The sequence below is a fragment of the Symphalangus syndactylus genome, chromosome 10 (genome assembly GCF_028878055.3).
Source record: "Symphalangus syndactylus isolate Jambi chromosome 10, NHGRI_mSymSyn1-v2.1_pri, whole genome shotgun sequence".
Lineage (NCBI taxonomy): Eukaryota > Metazoa > Chordata > Mammalia > Primates > Hylobatidae > Symphalangus > Symphalangus syndactylus.
Window position 1 is genome coordinate 114,869,495 of NC_072432.2, and position 21,701 is coordinate 114,891,195.

Below are 21,701 nucleotides of genomic sequence, written 5' to 3' on the forward strand. Positions count from 1 at the left end.
CAGATCTCCAACCAGCAAGGCTAGGATTCAGGAGGGCGTCCTCCCACTGAGGAGCTGAACTGCAAACCAAGAACCACAGCCAGACCACTGGACCAGTTATGCTCAGCCGAGCTTGCAAGAGGGCCAGAGCTCATGGGCACCTGGGGATGCCAAGGACCTACCTAGGACACACATGCTGACAGTGGAGGAGCTGCTAATGTTCTTGGTTGCTCCCAGATTCAGCGACTGGATCCAGTTGGAAGGACAGGGCTCTCTGAAGAGCTGCAGCACTTACATCTCTGAGCCGTGCCATCAGTCTCGACACTGCAGTCTGGGGATTTCCTGGTTGATAAATTGCCCATCCCCCTTTAATGTGGAATTCACAATAAAGTCCTCCATAGTTGTATCTTCCCTAAATCAAGCTTGACAGTTATAGAGCCCAAGGAAAGGCCGACTGTGGGAGGCTGCTGGATGCAGCAGGAGACAGCATGCCATGATGCAAGCGGTAGAAAGAACCTGGGCTTTGGACTCAGAGGAGCTGCATTCAGGTCCCATCTCAGCTGTGCACAGCTGTTTGGCCTACAGCAAGTAACTTAGCCTCTCTGAGCTTCAAGGTTCCTCTCTATAAAATGGAAGGCCGGGCACAGTGATTCACCCGGCCTTCCAGGTGTGAACCTGTAATCCCAGCACTTTGGGAGGCTGACGTGGGCCGATCACCTGAGGCCAGGAGTTTGAGACCAGCCTGGCCAACATGGCAAAACCCTGTCTCTACTAAAAATACAAAAATTAGCCGGGGGTGGTGGTACTCCCGGCTACTTGGGAGGCTGAGGCAGGAGATTCACTCGAACCCAGGAGGCAGAGGTTGCAGTGAGCCGAGATCACACCACTGCACTCCAGCCTGGGTGACAGAGCGAGACACTGTCTCAAAAAAACAAAAAAAAAAGGAAATGGAGCTAACAGGCGATTCCTACATCAAAAGACATTGAGATGAAATGGGGTGAAATCATAAAGTCTCGGCACAGCACTCAGCACATGAATAGTCCTCAACAAGTGTGCTTTATTCTTAAGACAACCCCAGCTCTCAGGTATTACAGGAGTGGCCTCTGCTGTCCCCATGACACAGTGCACAGAGAGCATCAACTGGCCCAGGCGGCAGGGCTCAGGGAGCACCGGCTCCAGATGTCTGCATCTGCATCCAAAGACAGCAACCCCAGCCCAGGGCACATCCACAATCCTTGTAGCTTTGGAGGCTCAGAGAGCAGATTCCTCCAGAGAAAGGACAACTCTAAGTGCACTCACTGTGCTGACCTCATGAGGGAGGGGCAGCCCACATCACCTGGAATTCCAAGGTCTTTATTTTCACCTGTCAGGGAAGCCGTGAGATGTGCACTTGAGAACCTACGCAGCATTCCCCGTGGTGCAGCTCCCAGGTGGCTGTCAGCTGGATCCAGGGCCCATCAAGAATCATCGAGTATGGCTGGGCGTGGTGGCTCACATCTGTAATCCCAGCACTTTGGGAGGCCAAGGCAGGCAGATCACTTGAGGTCAGGAGTTTGTGACTGGCATGGCCAACATGGTGAGACCCCATCTCTAGTAAAAGTACAAAAATTAGCCAGGTGTGGCTGTAATCTCAGCTACTCAGGAGGCGGAGGCAGGAGAATCACTTGAACCTGGGAGGTAGAGGTTGCAGTAAGCCGAGATCACACCACTACACCACACTCCATACTGGGCTACAGCGTGAGACCCTGTCTCTAAAAAATTAAAATAAAAAGGAATCATCAAGCATGCCCTCCCAGGGCTCTCTCCACCACCCTTTGGCACAGCAGCTGAGGGCCAGCATGCACATTCCAGACTGCAGTGCCCAAGGTGCTCCCGTTGCCAGCAGCAACCTCAGACCTGCAGGGTGACCCCCTCTAGGAGAAGCCATGTGGGCAGAGCTAAAGCTTCTGGGGAAGAAATCAGAGGCCTAGGTTTGCATTAGAACAGCCCAGCCAGGGGCAATGCCAGCAGATTTCTTTAAATGTCCTCTGAAAAAATAGGCATTTGGGAGGACAGTCAGGGCGAAGGCTGCTTTGCGGTAGACACCCACTGCTCACCTTCCTTCCTTTCATAACATCATGCCTTCTTGTTTACGACCTGTCTCCACCAATCAGCTGTGAGCTTCGTGAGGGCAGGGACCATGTCTGACTTGTTCTTTGCTGTATCCTCAGCACTTACCCGTGATGTTTGATGAATGAATAAATAAATATCTCCAGAATACAGAATGTTGAAGTGGTTTGGAAAAGATAAAGCATGAAATATCATTAAGTTAGGTGACCTGAAAATATTTCAGAAACCCAATGAGTCTTGTCGATGCTAATGATGCCTCGTGGTTTGCTTTGTGGAGACCACAGGGCCCTGTGATTAAGGCATTTAAGCAAGTATCACCCAGCAGTGAATCAACTCCCCCTCCTGCTGGACTTTGCTCAGGGCTATTAAGAGTGAATTCACCTGTAATCCCAGCACTTTGGGAGGCCGAAGCAGGCAGATCACTTGAGGTCAGGAGTTCAAGACCAGCCTAGCCAATATGGTGAAACCCCATCTCTACTAAAAACACAAAAATCAGCTGGGTGTGGTGGCAGGCGCTACTCAGGAGGCTGAGGCAGGAGAATCACTTGAACCCAGGAGGCAGAGGTTGCAGTGAGCTGAGATAGCGCCACTGCACTCCAAAAAAAAAAAAACAGAATGAATCCATAGAAGTACTGCTAGGTACACTCAAATAATTGTCACTCATTGAGGGACATCCACAGTCAGGCACCTTACACTGTAGAACCTGTATGCCCTAGGACTTCCCCATACATCCAGAGCTCCAGATATGGAACCAGAGTTTGAAAATGCCCTGTTTTTTTTTTTTTTTTTTGAGACAGAGCCTTACTGTGTCGCCCAGGTTAGAGTGCAACGGAGCAATGGCAGCTCACTGCAGTCTCAACCTCCTGGGCTCAAGTGATCCTCCCACCTTAGCCTCCTGAGTTGCTAGGAAAATAGGTGTGCACCACCAAGCCCAGCTAATTTAAGAAAAAAAAAAAACTGTAGAGACAGGGTCTCCTGGCCTCAAGCGATCCTCCCACTGCAGCCTCCCAAAGTGCTGGGATTACGGGAACGAGCCACCATGCCCAGCCTGTATTGCCCTGATCTTGAAATCAAAAGAGAAACTCATAGAGGCCTTCATAAAATCCCACACCATCTGCACACATCAGCTTTCCTCAGTGAAGAGAAAACAAGTGTGCAATTGGACCTCACTGCCACCTCCTTAGACCACCACATCCCTGTTACTCTAATTAGCCAGCCCTTCGCCTCTCCCACCACGAAGCAGGGTCTGTACAACCCATGATGTGTTTGTTCTCAAAACAAAACAATAGCTTCCAACTCAGGAGGCTGAGGTGGGAGGATCACTCGAGCCTGGGAGGTCAAGGCTCCAGTGACCTATGATTGCACCATTGCACTCCAGCCTAGGTGACAAAGCGAGACCCTATCTCAAAAAAAAAAAAAAAATAGCTTTCAGCCTTCATGTGGCAACTCCATTTCTATCATGTGTTTCTTCCTCAAAAAGCAACAATCACAAAACCAATTTAACTCCTACTAGGAAAATGTCTCGTGGTACTGGACTCACCATCTTGAGGTCACGTCCAGGAATGTCAAGCCATTATAGACCTCTAAGTCTGCCCCAGAACGTAATAATAAACATAATCCATCTCTGACCAGTGATGCTCCACCTCACCGCACTAGGGCTATGCACAGCCACAAGATGCCAGAGAGTTCTGATAAGCTCATTGCTTATGACCTGAGAGCAACCTCATCTGGCCACACATTGACAAAGAAGCCCTAGAGATTATCACAGAAGTCAAGGAGTCTTAAAACTAATTCTATGTCCTTCCAATGAGAAGGCTTTTTTGAAAACCTTTTCTAAGGCGGGCCTTCTCTCTTAATGACGCCACAGGTACTCAACCCTGAAATTAGAGGCTCCTGCTCAGCAGTTATGACTATGTGTTTATCACCAAGCTCAAATATGTACTTTGACATGCTGATGTGCTGAACCACCTGCTGTGCCAGGTTCCAGAGAACTACCCTTGAAAGTAGGGTAGAAAGAGGAGAGAAGGCCACAAAAACAGAAGTGCAGATTAGACATGGGAAGGAGTGTTGCAATCACCATGTGCTACAGAGACAAATTATTTCAAAAAAGGAACCCACTCTCGGCCGGGCGCAGTGGCTCACGCCTGTGATCCCAGCACTTTGGGAGGCCAAGGTGGGTGGATCACAAGGTCAGGAAATCGAGACCATCCTGGCTAACACAGTGAAACCCTGTCTCTACTAAAAATACAAAAAATTAGCCTGGCGTGGTGGCGGGCGCCTGTGGTCCCAGCTAGTCGGGAGGCTGAGGCAGGAGAATGGCATGAACCCGGGAGGCGAAGCTTGCAGTGAGCTGAGATTGTGCCACTGCACTCCAGCCTGGGCGACAGAGCCAGACTCTGTCTCAAAAAAAAAAAAAAGGAACCCACTCTCCTAAAGGAAAAAAGACTGCCTCCCCCAACTCAAACAGCAGGACAGACTGAGAGGGGACATTTTGCTTAAGGGCAAGTCAGCCCCTTTGAAGGACAGAGGCAGAGAAGTGTAACGCATGCCTCTGTTTTTGAGTTTCTTACAAGCTAACTAGGAGAGACAAGGCACACAAAGTTCCAAGTTCAATGTCTAAATAAACAATGTAGAGTAAGTGCTCTAGGAACTCAGGATAGACTTGACTACAAGCTTGGGTGGCCACAAGATGACTTACGATGAATGGGATTTGGATAGAAGGAGACAGGACTTCTAAAAGCAGTTTTGCAAAGGAGAGAGTGGTGTTAAGGGCCTGGGGTGATTGGAAAAGGGCCCCAAATCCCTCCAGAGCAGTGGGAAGAAGGTGGGGTGGAGACTGCCAGAAACCAGCAGAGGAAGACTGAATGTAACAACCAGAAATGCAGACGCTAGAAGCAGGGTAACCAGATGTCCTGGAATGCCTGAGATAGTCCCAGTTCACTGCTATTTGTCCCTCTGTCATTAATAGTTTCCCCTCACACTCTCATGAAAATCACACTCTCATGAAAAATCCTATGGTCACTCTGGTTGGTGGGACCTTTGAGCAGCCACCTGTTCTACCCACAGACCTCTCACAGACCGCGGTCCCCACCCCTCCCCAAAGGAGACTTTCTAGCCCAGATCTAGAAAATCTTATTCAGGGCACACACCCTGGGCATGAATCTGTAAGGGACACCAAAACATCAATGCAACAAATAAGTCATATGGTGCCTCAAAGTCAGGCCCCTACACACAGCTTCTTCAGCAACTTGGTCCCACTCCAACAGAAATAGACAGGGGTTGGTAGGAACCAACACACTCTCATTACGCGCCAACTCCAAACGCACGGACAGAGAGTGGAACAAATATTTAGCAAAGCCTGTTTGATGGGGTGCCCGCACATACCCTGCCTGAGCGTCTACATGACTGATCCAGGCCCTGGCCCCAGCTCTGCCCAACACTAGCTATATGACCTTGGACAGCCATGTCCTCTCTCAGCCTCAGCATTCTCATCTGAAACACAAGGGGCTGCTGGGCAAGGTGAACTGCATCTGTAATCCCAGTGCTTTGGGAGGTCGAGGCAGGAGGATAGCTTGAGCCCAGGAGTTCAAGACCAGCCTGGGCAAAATAGTGATACCCCTATCTCTACAAAAAGTAAAAATAAAAAATAGTGGTGGCACTCACCTGTAGTCCCAGCACTCAGGAGGCTGAGGTGGAAGGATCACTTGAGTCCAGCAGGTGGAGGCTGCAGTGAGCCATGATCACACCACTGGACTCCAGTCTGGGCAACAGAGGAAGACCTTTAAATAAATATATTTGAGGCCCAGTGCAGGAGGCAGAGCCTAGTGGGAAGTGTTTGGGACATGGGGGCAGATCCTTTATAAATGTCTTGGTGCCGTCCTCCCAGTAATGAGCTTTCACCCTCTTAGTTCCCTACAGAGTTCCCCCCCACTCCCAGAGCTAGTCATTGAAAAAAGCCTGGCACCTCCCTTTCCTCTCTCTTGCTTCCTTCCTGTTCCCATGTGATGCCTCCTCCCTCGCACCTTCTGCCATGAGTGGAAGGTTCCTGAGGCCTCACCAGAAGCAGATGCTGGCGCCATACTTCTTGTAGAGCCTGCAGAACCATGAGCCAAATAAACGTCCTTTCTTTATAAATTATCCAGCCTCAGGTATTCATTTATAGCAACACAAATGGACTAAGACGCCATCTCTTAGAAGTCCTGGCTTCTCCAGAAAAAGAAAGAGAGTTAATTTAAATTTTTAAAAAGGCTTATGCAGAACAAGAGACTCCATGAACAAATGAAAAGATAAGCCACAGACTGCATGCAACCGAGAATAGATTCACAGTCAGAACCTATAAGAAATTCCTACATATCAATAAGAAAAAGACAAACAACCCAATAGGAAAATGGGCAAAGAAAATGGATAGACAATTCACACACAAAAAAGAAGCCCAATGGCCAGTAATCATGAAAACATGTTTAACCTCACTAATAATGTTGAAATACAAGTTAAAACAATGAGGTATTGTTTTATACTCACCAGATCAAAAAAATTTGTTTAAGTCTGACAATGTCAAGTGATGATAGACTAACAGATGCTCTCATACACTGTTTGATAAGCAATCACTTGGAAGAACAATGTAGCTATTTCCACTAGTGTCAAAAATGTATATCCTCCACAGCCCCACAATTCAGCTCCCATGTACGTGTCCCAGAAAAGCTCTTTACCCATAGTATAAGGAGATCCCTGTCACCTTGCACACATAATACTCAGGTGCTCAAGCATAACAATGAAGAAAATGGGAAAAAATCTAAACAACCACTAACAGAAAAATGAACAAGTGATTCTGGTATAGTCATACAAGGAATATTATACCACAGTGAAAATGAATGAACCAAAATGACAAGAACCACATGGCTAAGTCTCAGTGTTCAGGGGAGAAAGCAAGTTGCACATTTATACAGTATAATACTGTCCATATACATTTTAATTATCGCAAAACTATATGTACTTTTATACACATACATTTACGTACTTGTATGTATATGTATATATGTATATGTGTATTTATATATAGTTTCTGGAAACATATCTGCAGCAAAAATATACAATTATGAGTGGGATGACAAACTCCAAATTCAGAAGAATAATTATCTCACAGGAGAAGGTGGTATGATGGGATTGGGGGTGGGTATTCAGGGGGCTTGTATTGAATCTATGATTATGTACTTATTTATTTTTAGAGGCAGGGTCTTGCTCTGCCATCTAGGCTGGAGTGCAGTGGCACGATCATAGCTTACTGCAACCTCAAGCTCTTGGGCTCAAGCAATCCTCCCACCTCAGCCTCCCAAGCAACTCGTACTACAGGAACATGCCATGACACACAGCTAATTTTTTAAATATTTTTTTAGAGGCGGAGTCTTGCTATGTTGCCCAGGCTAGGCTTGAACTCCTGAGCTCAAATGATCCTCCCACCTCAGCCTTCCAAAGTACTGGGATTATAGGCATTAGCCACTATGCCAGGCTGTGGAACCTGGAATATCTTCTTTAAAAAAAAAAAAAAAAGAGGGGGGGCCGAGCATGGTGGCTCATGCCTGTAGTCCTAGCACTTTGGGAGGCTGAGGCAGGCAGATCACTTGAGGTTAGGAGTTCAAGACCAGTCTGGACAACATGGTGAAACCCCATCTCTACTAAAAATAAAAAATTAGCTGGGCATGGTGGCACACGCCTGTAATCTCAGCTACTCGGGAGGCTGAGGCATGAGAATTGCTTGAACCCAGGAGGTGGAGGTGCAATGAGCCGAGATCGCAGCAGTGCACTCCAGCCTGGGTGACAGAATGAGACTTTGTCTCAGAACAAAACAAAACAAAACAAACAAATTAAAAAAAAAAAAAGTAAGAGGGTTAGTGCACAGGTGGGTATAGGAGGGTGGGTAGCAAAGGTGTCTTAAGGACCAAAGGTTCTAGAACTAAGAGGCCACACTCTGGGACAAGTGTGGCTGCAACTCCCTAAGCCCCTGCAAAGGTGGCACCTCCTTAACAAGCCCAAGGGATCTGGGGTTGTCAGCTGGATAGAGACAGGCTGGCAGGTCAGGCTGGCAGGTGGGGCGTGTGGTTCTTCTCAGTCTCCCTGTCCCTCTCCTGTCTTTGGCTGGCCCTTGTGGATCCTTTCCTCAACTGGTCTTCATCGCCTCAAAATATATACTGAGGCAAATTTCCTCTCCCCTTCGCTGTCTCGGGAAAGAACACAGTTTTTGCCTACTGGGCTGACAAAGATGAAAATGTTTGATACAGCCCAATATAATTGGTATGAATTTGTTCTGCAACACACTGGTACAAGAAATGTCACTTTATCATTTGTCTAAATCAAACTGAACTTGGCTACAAGCCCCCATTCTCCAGAATCAGTAGAAAATTCAATCTTAGTCACGTTCTGGGGGGTTCCTGTCCTACCCGAGGATCATACTGAAGTGTTGCGAGAATGATACATTTCAAATTCAGTCCAGTATGGGCACCAATGATACACCCATCGTATCAGCGGCCATGATCCTTTCAAAGGCCCTTGCTCTCACCCTCCATACCACACTCAGAGAGGGCTCCCAAGTTCACATCACTTAGCATTCTGTTTCCTGGGACCTAGAAGCAGCCCTATCAGAAGTCCAGCCACCTCCCACAGCCCTGTGTCTGTGGAGCGCAGGTCCTGGGACTCACAGTAACCTGGTGCCCCAAGCCCACTGCAGAAAGGTATGGGTCACTTCCCACATCAAATTCCAAAGCAGACCAAGGATAACAGCCCCTGTGGACACCTACCCTGACATATTGTCACGCTCTGGGAAAAAGGGCTAAGGCTGTGTGTGAGCTCACAGAGCTGCAAGCCCCCAATCCAGGCAAGGAAGACCCCGTCCGCCTGTGCTGTGACTTAGGAGTTTTCACACTGCTAGACTCTTGGATCTGGTTGACCTCTTTAGTCTGAGTAAACCCCAGGAATAGAAGGAGGGAGGAGCCCAAGGAGGAGATATTAGACTTACTAATAGAAGAGGGAGGTTGGCCGGGCATGGTGGCTCACACCTGTAATCCCAGCACTTTGGGAGGCCGAGGCAGGTGGATCACTCGAGATCAGGAGTTCAAGGCCACCCTGGCCAACATGGCAAAACTCTGTCTCTAATAAAAATACAAAAATTAGCTGGGCATGGTGGTGGGCACCTGTAGCCCCAGTTACTCGGGAGGCTGAGGCAGGAGAACGCCCCAGCTATTCAGGAGGCTGAGGCAGGAGAATTGCTAGAACCTGGTAGGTGGAGGCTACAGTGAGCCGAGATTGTGCCACTGTACTCAAGCCTGGGCGACAGAGCCAGACTCCGTAAAAGAAAGAAAAAGAAAAGAAAAAAAGAGAGAGAGAGAAAGAGGAAGGAAGGAAGGAAGGGAGGGAGGGAGGGAGGGAGGGAGGGAGGGAGGGAGAAAAGCTCAGAGATTGAGTAGCCATGGGCCTTGGACAGAAGGTGAACTCAAAGCCAAGCCTCTCTGACTCCAGGCCCTCACAGAAGACATCACCACTCGAGGATCACATCTTTCAGCACAGAGACCCTCAACTGTCATCTTTGTAGGTGGTCTATTTCACCTCACCTGAGTCTGGGCCACACTGCCATTTTAGGTAAAGAAGAGTTCATCAGGCTGGGCATGGTGGCTCACGCCTATAATCCCAGCACTTTGGGAGGCCGAGGCGGGTGGATCACGAGGTCAGGAGATCAAGGCCATCCTGGCTAACACGGTGAAACCCCGTCTCTTCTAAAAATACAAAAAATTAGCCGGGCGTGGTGGTGGGCGCCTGTAGTCCCAGCTACTTGGGAGGCTGAGGCAGGAGAATGGCATGAACCTGGGAGGCGGAGCCTGCGGTGAGCCAAGATCGTGCCACTGCACTCCAGCCTGGGTGAAAAAGTGAGACTCCATCTCAAAAAAAAAAAAAAAAAAAGAGTTCATCAGAGTGGGGACAGAAGCTAGGTGTGCATTGCTTAGAGCAGTGAATGTCCTCTTCCTGTCTCTGCCATGCCAGGCCCCAGATGGAGGCCTGTGTTTTCAAGGGAGATGAATAAATTCATTTCAGGGGTGCAGAATTAGCAATCTCCTCCAAATAGCAGACTTAAAGCCCTGTTCTCCAATAGCTTTCTCAGCAACTAAAAGGTATTTTGATCTCCTACCTGATTCATGATCAGAACTTGGGCAGGGAAAAGAGAGTGTCATCTAAAAATCCCCTTAAACTGGCCAGATGTGGTGGTTCACACTTTGGGAGGCCAAGGCAGGAGGATCACTTGAGGTCAGGAGTTTGTGACCAGCCTGGCCAACATTGTGAAACCCCACCTCTACTAAAAATACAAAAATTACCCGGGTGTGGTGATGCAGGCCTCTGGTCCCAGCTACTTGGGAGGGTGAGGCAGGAGAATCACTTGAACTCAGGAGGCAGAGGCTGCAGTGAGTCGAGATCATGCCACTGCACTCCAGCCTGGGTGACAGAGCAAGACTCTGTCTCAAAAAAAAAGAAAAAAAAATTCCCCTTAAACCTCAGCAAAATTCAACTGACCTTGAGGAACTCTGACATACCTACTTCTGTTAAACGTGTTGGGTTAACTTAGGGCGACGTTTCTCAACCTCAGCACCATCACTACTTTGAACTGGATGCCTTTATGTTATCAGGGGCTTTCCAGTGCATTGCAGAACGTTTGGCAGCATCCCTGACCTGCCAATGGATGCTGCTGGTATCCCCACAGTAGTGACAACCACAAATGTCTCCAGACTTTGCTGAAAGTCCCCTGGGAGTGCCCTGCTCTAGAGTTAAGAACCACTGCTCTGGAGTTTTGTCCTCCCCGACTTCTCACCCAGCACAGTGCATGGACATGAGTAGGAATATCAGACTGAACCCTTCAGGATCAGATACAGGGGGAGGGCAAACAATGTAAAAGAAATAGGAGCTTTGACACCAAATCAAGACTCATTACTGAACACTCGCAGAGACACACATTCCTAGCAAAGAATGATTAAAAGCAATAAGGAGCCATTCATTCAATGAGTCAATCAACAAACATTTGTCTATTCATTAATCAGTTATTATGCATTAGGTGCTGGGCTAGACGCTGGAGATCAAAGATTGAAAAGACAAGCAGTCTTTACCTTCATATAGCTTATCCCCTGGCAGGAAAACAGATATTACATGATGGATTACAATAAAGTCTGTTAAGGGTTGTGATGGAGAAGTACAGGGGCTCTGAATGAGTTTACTAAAGGTGAACTCAGGGGCTAGAAAGGGGTCCTCCGTGTCATCTCTACCTATAAATCTTAGCCCATCCAACAAGCTGCCGTTTTCCTACCCCGTCCCCCTCCTCACCAGGCTCAGCTGTCCCCCTTCAGATGGGAAGCCTGGTTCCACCAGCAGTCACCTGGGACCAGGTAGGCCCGAAGTACTGAGAGGGTGTCAGGATCCAGTTGACTTTGCTCCCAACTGTAACTTTTGATTCCATTTTGAGCCAGCTAAGGCCATGGAGTAATCGAATTAGGCAAATATTATGGGGAAGAAAATGGGCCTGTAAGTAGCTTAAAGTGATGGAAATGACCTGAAGGTGGCCACGCAAATGGTCTGTATAATATCCTGTAATAACCCTGTCCAGGCAGCCCCGAGGAGGCTGGCTTCCAATAATGAGGTGTCTGATTAGAATAATGTTCAGTGGGAGAATGTGTGAGTGTCCACATAAATCAGGCCTGGAGAGCCTCCCCAATTAGCCGGGAAGGAGACAGGCAAAGTGGGTGCCAACCCTGCACCGGGTGGCTGCCAGGCAAACTGCAGAGATGGGGGAGGGAAACTAATCATTCTCGGAACAATCCCTGACATTTTATAACACTTTACAGTTTATAAACCCTTTTCTTGTGCCACATTTCACCTGTTTCTCACACAGTTGTTTGAGGGATTAAATAAGATAACTTCTCGGCCAGGCGAGGGGGCTCTCGCCTGTAATCCCAGCACTTTGGGAGGCCAAGGGGGACGGATCACAAGGTCAGGAGATCGAGACCATCCTGGCTAACACGGTGAAACCTTGTCTCTAGTAAAAATACAAAAAAAAAAAATTAGCTGGGCATAGTGGCGGGCACCTGTAGTCCCAGCTACTCAGGAGGCCGAGGCAGGAGAATGGTGTGAACCAAGGAGGCGGAGCTTGCAGTGAGCTGAGATTGCACCACTGCACTCCAGCCTGGGCAACAGTGCGAGATGCCATCTCAAAAAAAATAAAAATGAAAAATAAAAGTAAAAAAAATAAGATAACTTCTCTTGGGAGATAATGGTTGAATTTCGGTTGGGATTTCAGCCCAGTACATGGCACATAGTAGTTGTTCAATAAATGGAAACTATTGAGCATCATATGGCAAAGAGATGATGATTTTCCAATTACATGCTTTTCCTCCCTCCTGGCTCTGGGGCCATGAGCATGCTTGCAAACACCCCCAGAGGGCTTCTTTGCCCTTCCTGTGTTTCCCAAACAGTAGGGGAGAGATTCGTATTGTTCTCAGGGGAAAGCTGCTCCTGAAATGCTCATTTCCTTCCTTATTTGCCCATCTTCACTCCAGCTGACAAGAGCAGACCCCCATCTGCCCAAGACACCTCATTCCACTCAATAATTGGATATGGAGTGTCTACAATGTGCCATTCATTCATTTATGTATTCAATAATAATTACTGGATGCTGAGTATGGACCAGGCTCAGGCCCATGGGGAAAGAGGAGAAAACAGAGGTGGTCAACGGCCCTGGGAACCCAGGCCTGGCAGAGGGCACCTGCTTCATGGTCACACCGCCCCTCTGGGTATCAGGGTCAACAAGCTACAAGGGCAGAGCAGGGGACTGTCCGGGGTCAGGGCCAGGGCCACACAGCCTCAGGGGGAGAAGAGCTGGAATCCTCTCATCTGGGGGCAGCTGGACCCTTTACAGGGCTTTGCCCAGTCCTCTCTTGTCATCCTACTGCTCTCCTCTGACCAGTCCATCCTCACTGTTTCACTGATGAAGAAACTCAGGCCCAAAGAAATTAAGCATCTTGTTTAAGATAACATAGCTGAAAAGCAGAAAATTAGTATCAACCCAGGGTTTCAGGTTCCAAATCTAGTCTTGTGTATGTGAACAAATGTACGTGGTACCACACTCCTGAGCACACCCACAGCCTCATTATGTAGATTCCGATGTGACCATTCAGACCTGCATGAATGTTTGGTGTCCACATACACAAACCCACACAGATACAGCCTCATGGCCATGTATGCACCCAAGCCACGCTCCAGAATGGCATCGGACATCTTGGGCTTCTTTTTTTAATGCCAAAGAGTAGTAATTTGGGAAGGAACAAGTAAAGAGCCAAAACAGAGATGGAGGGACTGTACCCTGAAATTCTGAGCTAGATAGGAGACCCCTGGGGAAGTCTGGACCAAGATGGGGAAAACTTGACCCACAGTGACTTCAATGTGATCACCCAAAGCCCAGGTAAGTTTAAAGACTCCTTATAGGTAATTCTTACGTACAAATGTACTTCCTGCTTGAATGAATGAATGAATAAATCAATCAATATTTGCTCCTATCTCAGTTAGCTCAGGCTGTCATAACAGAATACTGTAGACAGGGTGGCTTCAACAGCATACATCTATTTTCTCACAGCTCCAGAGGCAACAAATCCACAATCAAGGCTCTGATTGATTCAGTTTCCAGTGAGGCCTCTCTTCCTGACTTGTGGACAGCCACCTTATCGCTGTGTCCTTTCATGATCTTTCCTCAGCGTATGTGCACAGAGAGAGATCTCTGCTGTCTCATTTTATAAGGACACTGATCCTATCAGATTAGTGCCTTGCCCTTATGGCCTCATTTAACCTTAATCAACTCCTGAAACACCCTATTTCCAAATAGAGTCACATTAGGGATGAAGGCTGCAGCATACAAATTTGGAGTGAGGGTCACTCTTCAGTCAATAACCCCTCCATACTGTGAGCCGAAGGCAAGCTCTAGGGCATTGGAATGTAGAAACACAGAGAAAGATGCATGTCACATTCACCACATGAACAGCCCCTACAGGATCTTGAATGCTGCACATCTCAGATGCAGGTTCCTTCTGCACCAGAGCCTTGTAGCACATGCTCCTGGAGGAGAAAGGCTGTCAGAATCCAGGAAGACTACAATGCAGACTCTTCCCTGGGTGCTCAGAGCCTTTGCTCCTGGCCCCTTTCCAGCATCAGATGACAGGGCTAGGTAAACAAGTCCGGAAGCATCAGGGAATTAACCCCTGAGTCCCTGGGTGACCAGCCTCAGCCTTAGCCAAGAGGTAAGCCTGAGAGGAGACATGAATAACCATAACTGGAGAGTAATCTAAACAGAAGCAGTGCTGTTGAATTCCAGCTTGCAGAGCTGAAAGAGAACCTAGAGCTGAGCCCATTCAAATCTGTTTCATTCTGTTTGAGATGGAGCCCAGGAATCTGCATGTTGAATCTGCCCCACCCCCAGATGGAACTGGCATGCTCCAAAACTTGAGAACCATGTCCCAAAGGAGTCTGGTCTGCTGCAGCAACTCAGAAACTGCCAAGTGATTCAGGGACAGGGAGAGGAAGAAGACCCAGAGGCAGCATCTCATTGTGACATGGGGGCAAGGAGAGGCAGTCCCCATGAGTAAACAGCAGAGAGCTAGGAACAGTCTCACCTGGAACAGTGTAGGTAGAGGGGGCCCCTCCAACTTATCAAGGTCAGCCACATCCACCCTAGTGATCAAGTACCACACCCAAATTGCCCTTATATCAGAAATATAGGCACATTCTTTCAAGGAGGACCCCAGATTTTGTTCAGAGAATAGTAGTAACCAGCCAAGCATGGAAACACTGCCTCTTAACTCAGAAACCTTAAGTACATGGAACTGTCCCAAACATTTGCACATTGCCTCTCCCTGCCCTCCAGAAGTCACCCCAAAAGCAAACAAGCTGTACCAGAGCTGCAAGGCCACCTGGTGGCCACAGAAGGAATTGTCTAACCTGACCATCTTCCAGACCCAGGGGCGGTGCATGGCTTGCCTCCCTTTTCTGTTTCTATCTTTTATTACTTCCTTTAGATAATCTATTTCATGCAATCACTCTCACACTTTTTTCTCTTTTTTTGAGACAGAGTCTTGTTCTATCACCCAGGCTGGAGTGCAGTGGCGCAATCTCGGCTCACTGCAACCTCTGCTTCCTGGGTTTGAGCGATTCTCCTGCCTCTGCCTCCCGAGTAGCTGGGATTACAGGCACGCCCCACCATGCCCAGCCAATTTTTTAACATTTTTAGTAGAGATGAGGTTTTACCATGTTGGCCAGGCTGGTTCCAAACTCCTGACCTCGTGTTCCACCTGTCTCAGCCTCCCAAAGTTCTGGGATTACAGGTGTGAGCCACTGCACCCAGTTCACTCTCACACATTTGTAAGACACAGGGTCTTGCTCTGTCACCCATGCTGGAGTACAGCAGTGCAATCACAGCTCACTATAACATCAAACTCCTGGGCAAGCAATCCTCCTGCCTCAGCCTCCCGAGTAGCTGGGACTATAGGTGTGCACTACCACCTCTGCCTAATTTCTTAATTTTTTTTTGTAGTGACTGGGTTTCACTATGTTGCCCAGGCTGGTCGCAAACTCCTGGGCTTAAGGGACCCTCCCACCCCAGCTTCTCAAAGCACTAAGATTACAGGCATGAGCCACCATGCCTGGCCTCACACTCAAACTCTTTTTAATCTCTTCCTTTTATTAAATAATATCACCTGGGGCTTTCAAACTCAAATGCCTACAGGGACCAAAAAAGGAAATATATTCTCTTTTTTTTTTTTTTTTTTTTGAGACAGAGTCTCACTCTACTGCCCAGGCTGGAGTGAAGTGGTGCAATCCCTGCTCACTGCAACCTCTATCTCCCGGGTTCAAGCAATTCTCGTGCCTCAGCCTCCCAAATAGCTGGGATTACAGGCATGCACCATCATGCCTGGCTAATTTTTGTATTTTTAAAAAATTAGTAGAGACAGGGTTTCACCATGTTGGCCAGGCTGGTCTCGAACTCCTGACCTCAAGAGATCTTTCTGCCTTGGCCTCCCAAAGTGCTGGGATTACAAGCGTGAGCCACCGCACCTGGCCTGGATATATTTTAACGAAATTTTTATATCCTGGAAGATGATTTTTTTTTTTTTTTTACTTTAAAATGCTATTGGGTCAGCATGGGTAGGCCCAACAAAACATGCATGAGAGTCACCAGCTGGTGATGTCTAGGAGAATTCTTGCCTCTCGGCTTTCATTTTCCTTTCTTCTCCCGCCTTCCCCACTTTCTATCGGTAAGTTCAAATCATTATAATGGCTTTAGACATGAGAGACACAGGTCAACACTATCTCAAAGAAAAAATACAACGGTTTAGCAGGAATCCTTGAATTTTTAACCAAAATTAGATATTTCAAAAACCTGTGCAACCAGCCTCAGTCTAAATCCCTTGAGAGAGCCCAGAAGAGAAGTTGCAGATTCTCCCCCACATGTCTCCTAGACCTCCTCCTCTTCTAAATTAACCTGCTTCCCTCAAGCACCAGGATTCTAGATAAATAAAAAATGAGTTCTTATTCAATGGGATTGTTTTTCTGTTTGGCTTAATTACTAGTGTTGTGACAGTATTGTTTCCCACCATTTCCAGTGCAAATGTGCAGTGTTTCTGCTTCATTGTGCAGTAAGAAGGGTGTTATAAGCTCGCCCCAGAAAGCTAACCATCACTTAAAAGACTACTCTTACGGGAACATAGGTGCCAAATTCCAAAGATCTAACTTTAACAGATCAGCTCTGGGAAGCACAGTCTCTAACAGGCTGAAGGCTGCCTGGGAAAAAGCTCTGTTTTGAGGGTCACATTTTGCTTTTCACACCACTCTTACTAGAATCACAGACTAGAATCACTTACTAGAATCACAGACTTTTCACATCACTCTTACTAGAATCACAGGGCGAGAGACATGCTTAGAAATCACTTAGTCTATCCCCTCGTTTTACAGATGAGAGAGATGTTTATATATGAGAAAACAGCAAGATGAAGTGACATGCCCCAATTCTCCCAGCTAGACAGTGACCCAGGTCCCCAGACACCCAGTGCAGAGACTCCTGCTTTTTTAGATGATGGGAAACGCCATGGCCTTAAGGCAGCCAAGGAAGAAAATAAATAAAACATGGCAGCCAACATTTATTGAATACTTGGTACCAGCCAGGCACTGTGCTGGGCACTTAAGCTCATTTAATCTTCTAAAAGCTCTATCAGGTGGTACAGTTCTGATGTCCACTACACAGATGAGGCTTCAGATGAGGCTACAGTTCTTATGTCCACCCAAAGACACACAGTGAGTATCACAGACAGAGTTGGGGGTGAAATTCAGGCCACCATACTCTGTTTTTTTTTTGTTGTTGTTGTTTTTGACTCAGGGTCTGGCTCCGTTGCCCAGGCTGGAGTGCAGTGGCACAGTCTCAGCTCACTGCAACCTCCACCTCCTAGGCTCAAGTGATTCTCATGCCTCAGCCTCCCAAGTAGCTGGGACTACAGGCGTGCACCACCACACCCAGCTAATTCTTTGTATTTTTAGTAGAGTTGGAGTTTCGCCATGTTGTCCAGGCTGTTCTTGAACTTCTGGCCTCAAGTTGATCCACCGGCCTTGGCCTCCCAAAGTGCTAGGAGTACAGGCGTGAGCCACCATGCCGAGCCCAGGTCATCATACTCTCAATCAAGGCACTGCTTCGGAGTCACCTAATTTGCTCCCCGCCCCACCATGCCCTCAAAGGAAGACCTTTGCCATCCAGTTATCCAGTGGGGGTAGTCCATTTCTCTTTCTCTGTTGAAGGAGAGGTGGCCTCCAGTGTGTAGGATTTCTCAGTTGAGAAGTACTTACAGGACCTGTCATTTTCAGGTCCTAAGCAGTTTAGATGTCCAGAAAATCCTCCCAGTAAGGATTCATTTATTTTGAAATTCAAAATAAATGAATTTCAGAAACGCATAGCTGAGCTAGTAGAAAAGTAAGAAAAATCTTCAAAGGCCAAAAATCATTGCAAAGCCCAATCCCAGGAGGTAAGTGCCCACTGAGGCCTGTGGTTGGGTGAGAGGTGATCGGATGGATCCCTGTTGACCTGGAGCTTGGCTTTTAATATGGATTAACATGAAGGGAAGGGATTCAGTAGACAAAATTTGGAGTGAAAGATGAGAAACTGAAGAGAGAATTTTTTATCTCACAATCAGAAATTACAGGACACAGCAGGCAGAAAATGAGAAGTGCCTACAGGGAAAAACCAAAGGGAAGAAGATGCTGAAGTCAATCCTGGGAAATGAGAGTATAAGTAGCAATTAACAGTCATGGGACACTAACTCTGAACTTGACCTGTACTAAAGGCTTTACATAAACATATCTCTGTAACTTTTAACTGCACATGAAACTAATCAATCACTGACTGGCTTAGCAATAAGCCTAAAATATCAGAATTGGAAAGGGCATTATCAACCACTTAATCTCTTGTTTTTCAAACTGCAAGTCTTGCAACTTTTGGTTCAATAGATAGATTAGCATATAAATAATATGCATGGTCGGGCGCGGTGGCCCACGCCTGTAATCCCAGCACTTTAGGAGGCCGAGACAGGCAGATCACGAGGTCAAGAGATCGAGACCATCCTGGTCAACATGGTGAAACCCCATCTCTACCAAAAATACAAAAATTAGCTGGGCTTGGTGGCGCGCACCTGTAGTCCCAGCTACTCAGGAGCCTGAGGCAGGAGAATTGCTTGAATCTGGGAGGTGGAGGGTGCAATGAGCCGAGATTACGCCACTGCACTCCAGCCTGCCAAAAGAGAAAGACTCCGTCTCAAAAAAATAAATAAATAAAAATAAATAAATAAATAATATGCACACAAATATATATGCATAAATCTCTATGTGTGTATGTATATACACAAATGTATATGTGTATATATCCATACATACACGTACAAATATGAACGTATATACTAGGTCCCAATGTAAAACACATGTCTCACTATAGATCAAAGTAAAAAATCAAATGCCAGCCAGGCGTGGTGGCTCACGCCTATATTCCCAGCACTCTGGGAGGCTGAGGTGGGTGGACGATTTGAGGTCAGGAGTTCAAGACCAGCCTGGACAACATGGTGAAACTTTGTCTCTACTAAAAATACAAAAATTAGCTGGGTGTGGTGGCACATGCCTGTAATCCCCGTTACTGAGGAGACAGAGGCAGGAATATCGCTTGAACCTGGGAGGCGGAGGTTGCAGTGAGCCGAGATCCTGCCACTGCTCTCCAGCCTGGGCTGTGACAGACAGAGACTCTGTCTCAAAAAAATTAATAAATAAAAATAAAAAGTTAATGAATTAATTAAAATTTAAAAATCAAATGCCTAGGAAGCATTGATAAAACTCCAAGCCATCAATGTCTTTTTTTTTTTTTTTTTTTTTTGAGATGGGGTCTCGATCTGTCACCCAGGCTGGAGTGCAGTGGTGCAATCTCGGCTCACTGCAAGTTCCGTCTCCCAGGTTCACGCCATTCTCCCACCTCAGCCTCCCGAGTAGCTGGGACTACAGGCACCCACCACCACGCCCGGCTAATTTTGTTTTTGTATTTTTAGTAGAGACAGGGTTTCACTGTGTTAGCCAGGATGGTCTCGATCTCCTGACCTCGTGATCTGCCTTCATTGGCCTCCCAAAGTGCTGGGATTACAGGCATGAGCCACCACACCCGGCCCATCAATATCTTTTGTGGGAAACGGAGGCCCAGAGAGAGTGCAACCAAAGCTGGTCACCTGGATAGACCAGAGTCCAGATGAGTGCCGTTTCTCTCACGGTAGTAAGGTGGCACTGTGAGTCTTTACCATGCACAGCTCTGGGCCAGGATGCTCCCTCTGTGCCTCTTGTCAGGGAGGAGGGAAACCAGAGTGAGTCTGGATCTGTATGAAACTGAGCATTAGACAGCTTGCTTTCAGTGCCTCCAACCCCGCAGCAGGGCCTTCTCCTCACCCAGCCCTTCTGCAGAAGCACCCACTGCCCTCCGCTGTCTCTACTCTCCCACTACCAAGGCCTGGCATCAGGAAAGGATTTAGTAACCTTCTGCACACAAAGCTGGAAATTACTCCCATACTATCTTTTCCATGATTATTTGGTCTTGTCGTGAAGGACTGAAAGTTTCAGCCAAAGACAGGAATTTCTCATTATGGAGTCTTTCCCTGGCTTCAGAAAACCAGCAGAGAAGGCATTTAGGCCCACAGTGGGAGAGGGGAAGAACACATTTGACTCTTTGGTACCTGGTGAGCCACATGTCTAGTGGTGTGTGATCAGGCACCACCAGGAGACATGAGTGATCCTAGCAGGTGACATAGGGGTTGGCCTTAGTCTTCTCCCATAATCTCCTTTTCTTTGATATGGAATCCTCTGGCCCTCTTACTTGCAAGGTTGATAAAGATAATAACAGATAAGATTGTGAATCTGAGGCCAGGCATGGTGGCTCACGCCTATAATCCCAGGGCTTTGGGAGGCCAAGGCAGGTAGATCACCTAAGGTCAGCAGTTCGAGACCAGCCTGGCCAACATGGTGAAACCCGTCTCTTCAAAAAATACAATAATTAGTTGGGTGTGATGGCCAGCGCCTGTAGCCCCAGCTACTTGGGAGGCTGAGGCAGGAGAATCGCTGGAACCCAAGAGGTGGAGGCTGCAGTGAACCGAGATTGTGCCAGTGCACTCCAGCCTGGGCGACAGAGCCAGACTCCATCAAAAAGAAAGAAAGAAAGAGAGAGAGAGAGAGAGAGGAAGGAAGGAAGGAAGGAAGAAAGAGAGAGAGAGAGAGAGGAAGGAAGGAAGGAAGGAAGGAAGGAAGGAAGGAAGGAAGGAAGAAAGAAAGAAAGAAAGAAAGAAAGAAAGAAAGAAAGGAAGGAAGGAAGGAAGAAAGGGAGGGAAGGAAGGGAAGGAAGTGAAGGAAGGAAGGTGGGAAGGCGGGAAGGCAGAAAGGAAGGCAGGCAGGAAGGCAAGCTCAGAGACTGACTAGCCATGAGCCTTGGACATAAGGTGAACCCAAGGCCAGGCCCTTCTGACTCCAGGCCCTCACAGCAAAGCAAAATTCCACCTAAAAAAAAAGACTGTGAATCTGCTCTTTTAAACACACTTAGCAAAATTTCTAATTCTAGATAAAGTCTGTGCCTTCAAAGCCATCACCTTGGGGAACACGTCACTTATTTCAATAATCCTTGCACTCGTTTCAGGGTCTCTGTTTTAGGAATATTAATAATTACCGATTATTAAATGCCTGCTACAGATCAAAAACTATGTCAGGCACTTTACACATTGTACCTTATTAAATCCTATAAAACAATTGTCCCCTTTTCAACAAGGCAAAGCTAGTTTTATTTTATCTGTATCAAACCTCATCAGTGGCCACAGAAACTCTAATCCCTAATTATAGTCATCACACTTGGCTCTAAATGACCTTAGACTGTTCCCAGAAATCAGTCTACCCTTGAAATGCGAAAAGTGACCTCCACGAAGAACAGCCAAGAGAGTATGTCACACGCTCAGTTGGATTTCCCATAAAGGAATTCCAGGAATATTTTGTTC

At 47.3% G+C, this 21,701-nt stretch overlaps 1 protein-coding gene across 2 annotated transcripts in view; it reads right to left on the reverse strand.

Moving 5' to 3' along the window:
• Positions 1–1,018: 1,018 nt before the first annotated feature.
• DOK2 (docking protein 2) overlaps positions 1,019–21,701 on the reverse strand; it is a 54,260-nt gene continuing 33,577 nt past the window's right edge. Inside the window, exons 7-8 of one of the 2 annotated variants that reach the window (XR_008660532.2) lie at positions 2,076–2,228; positions 1,019–1,730 (exon numbers count right to left, since the gene is read on the reverse strand). The gene's annotated coding sequence lies outside the window, so the exon portion shown is untranslated. Of the gene's footprint in view, positions 1,731–2,075; positions 2,229–21,701 lie in introns of those variants that run through there. The other variant, XR_010114125.1, reaches the window with a different exon arrangement.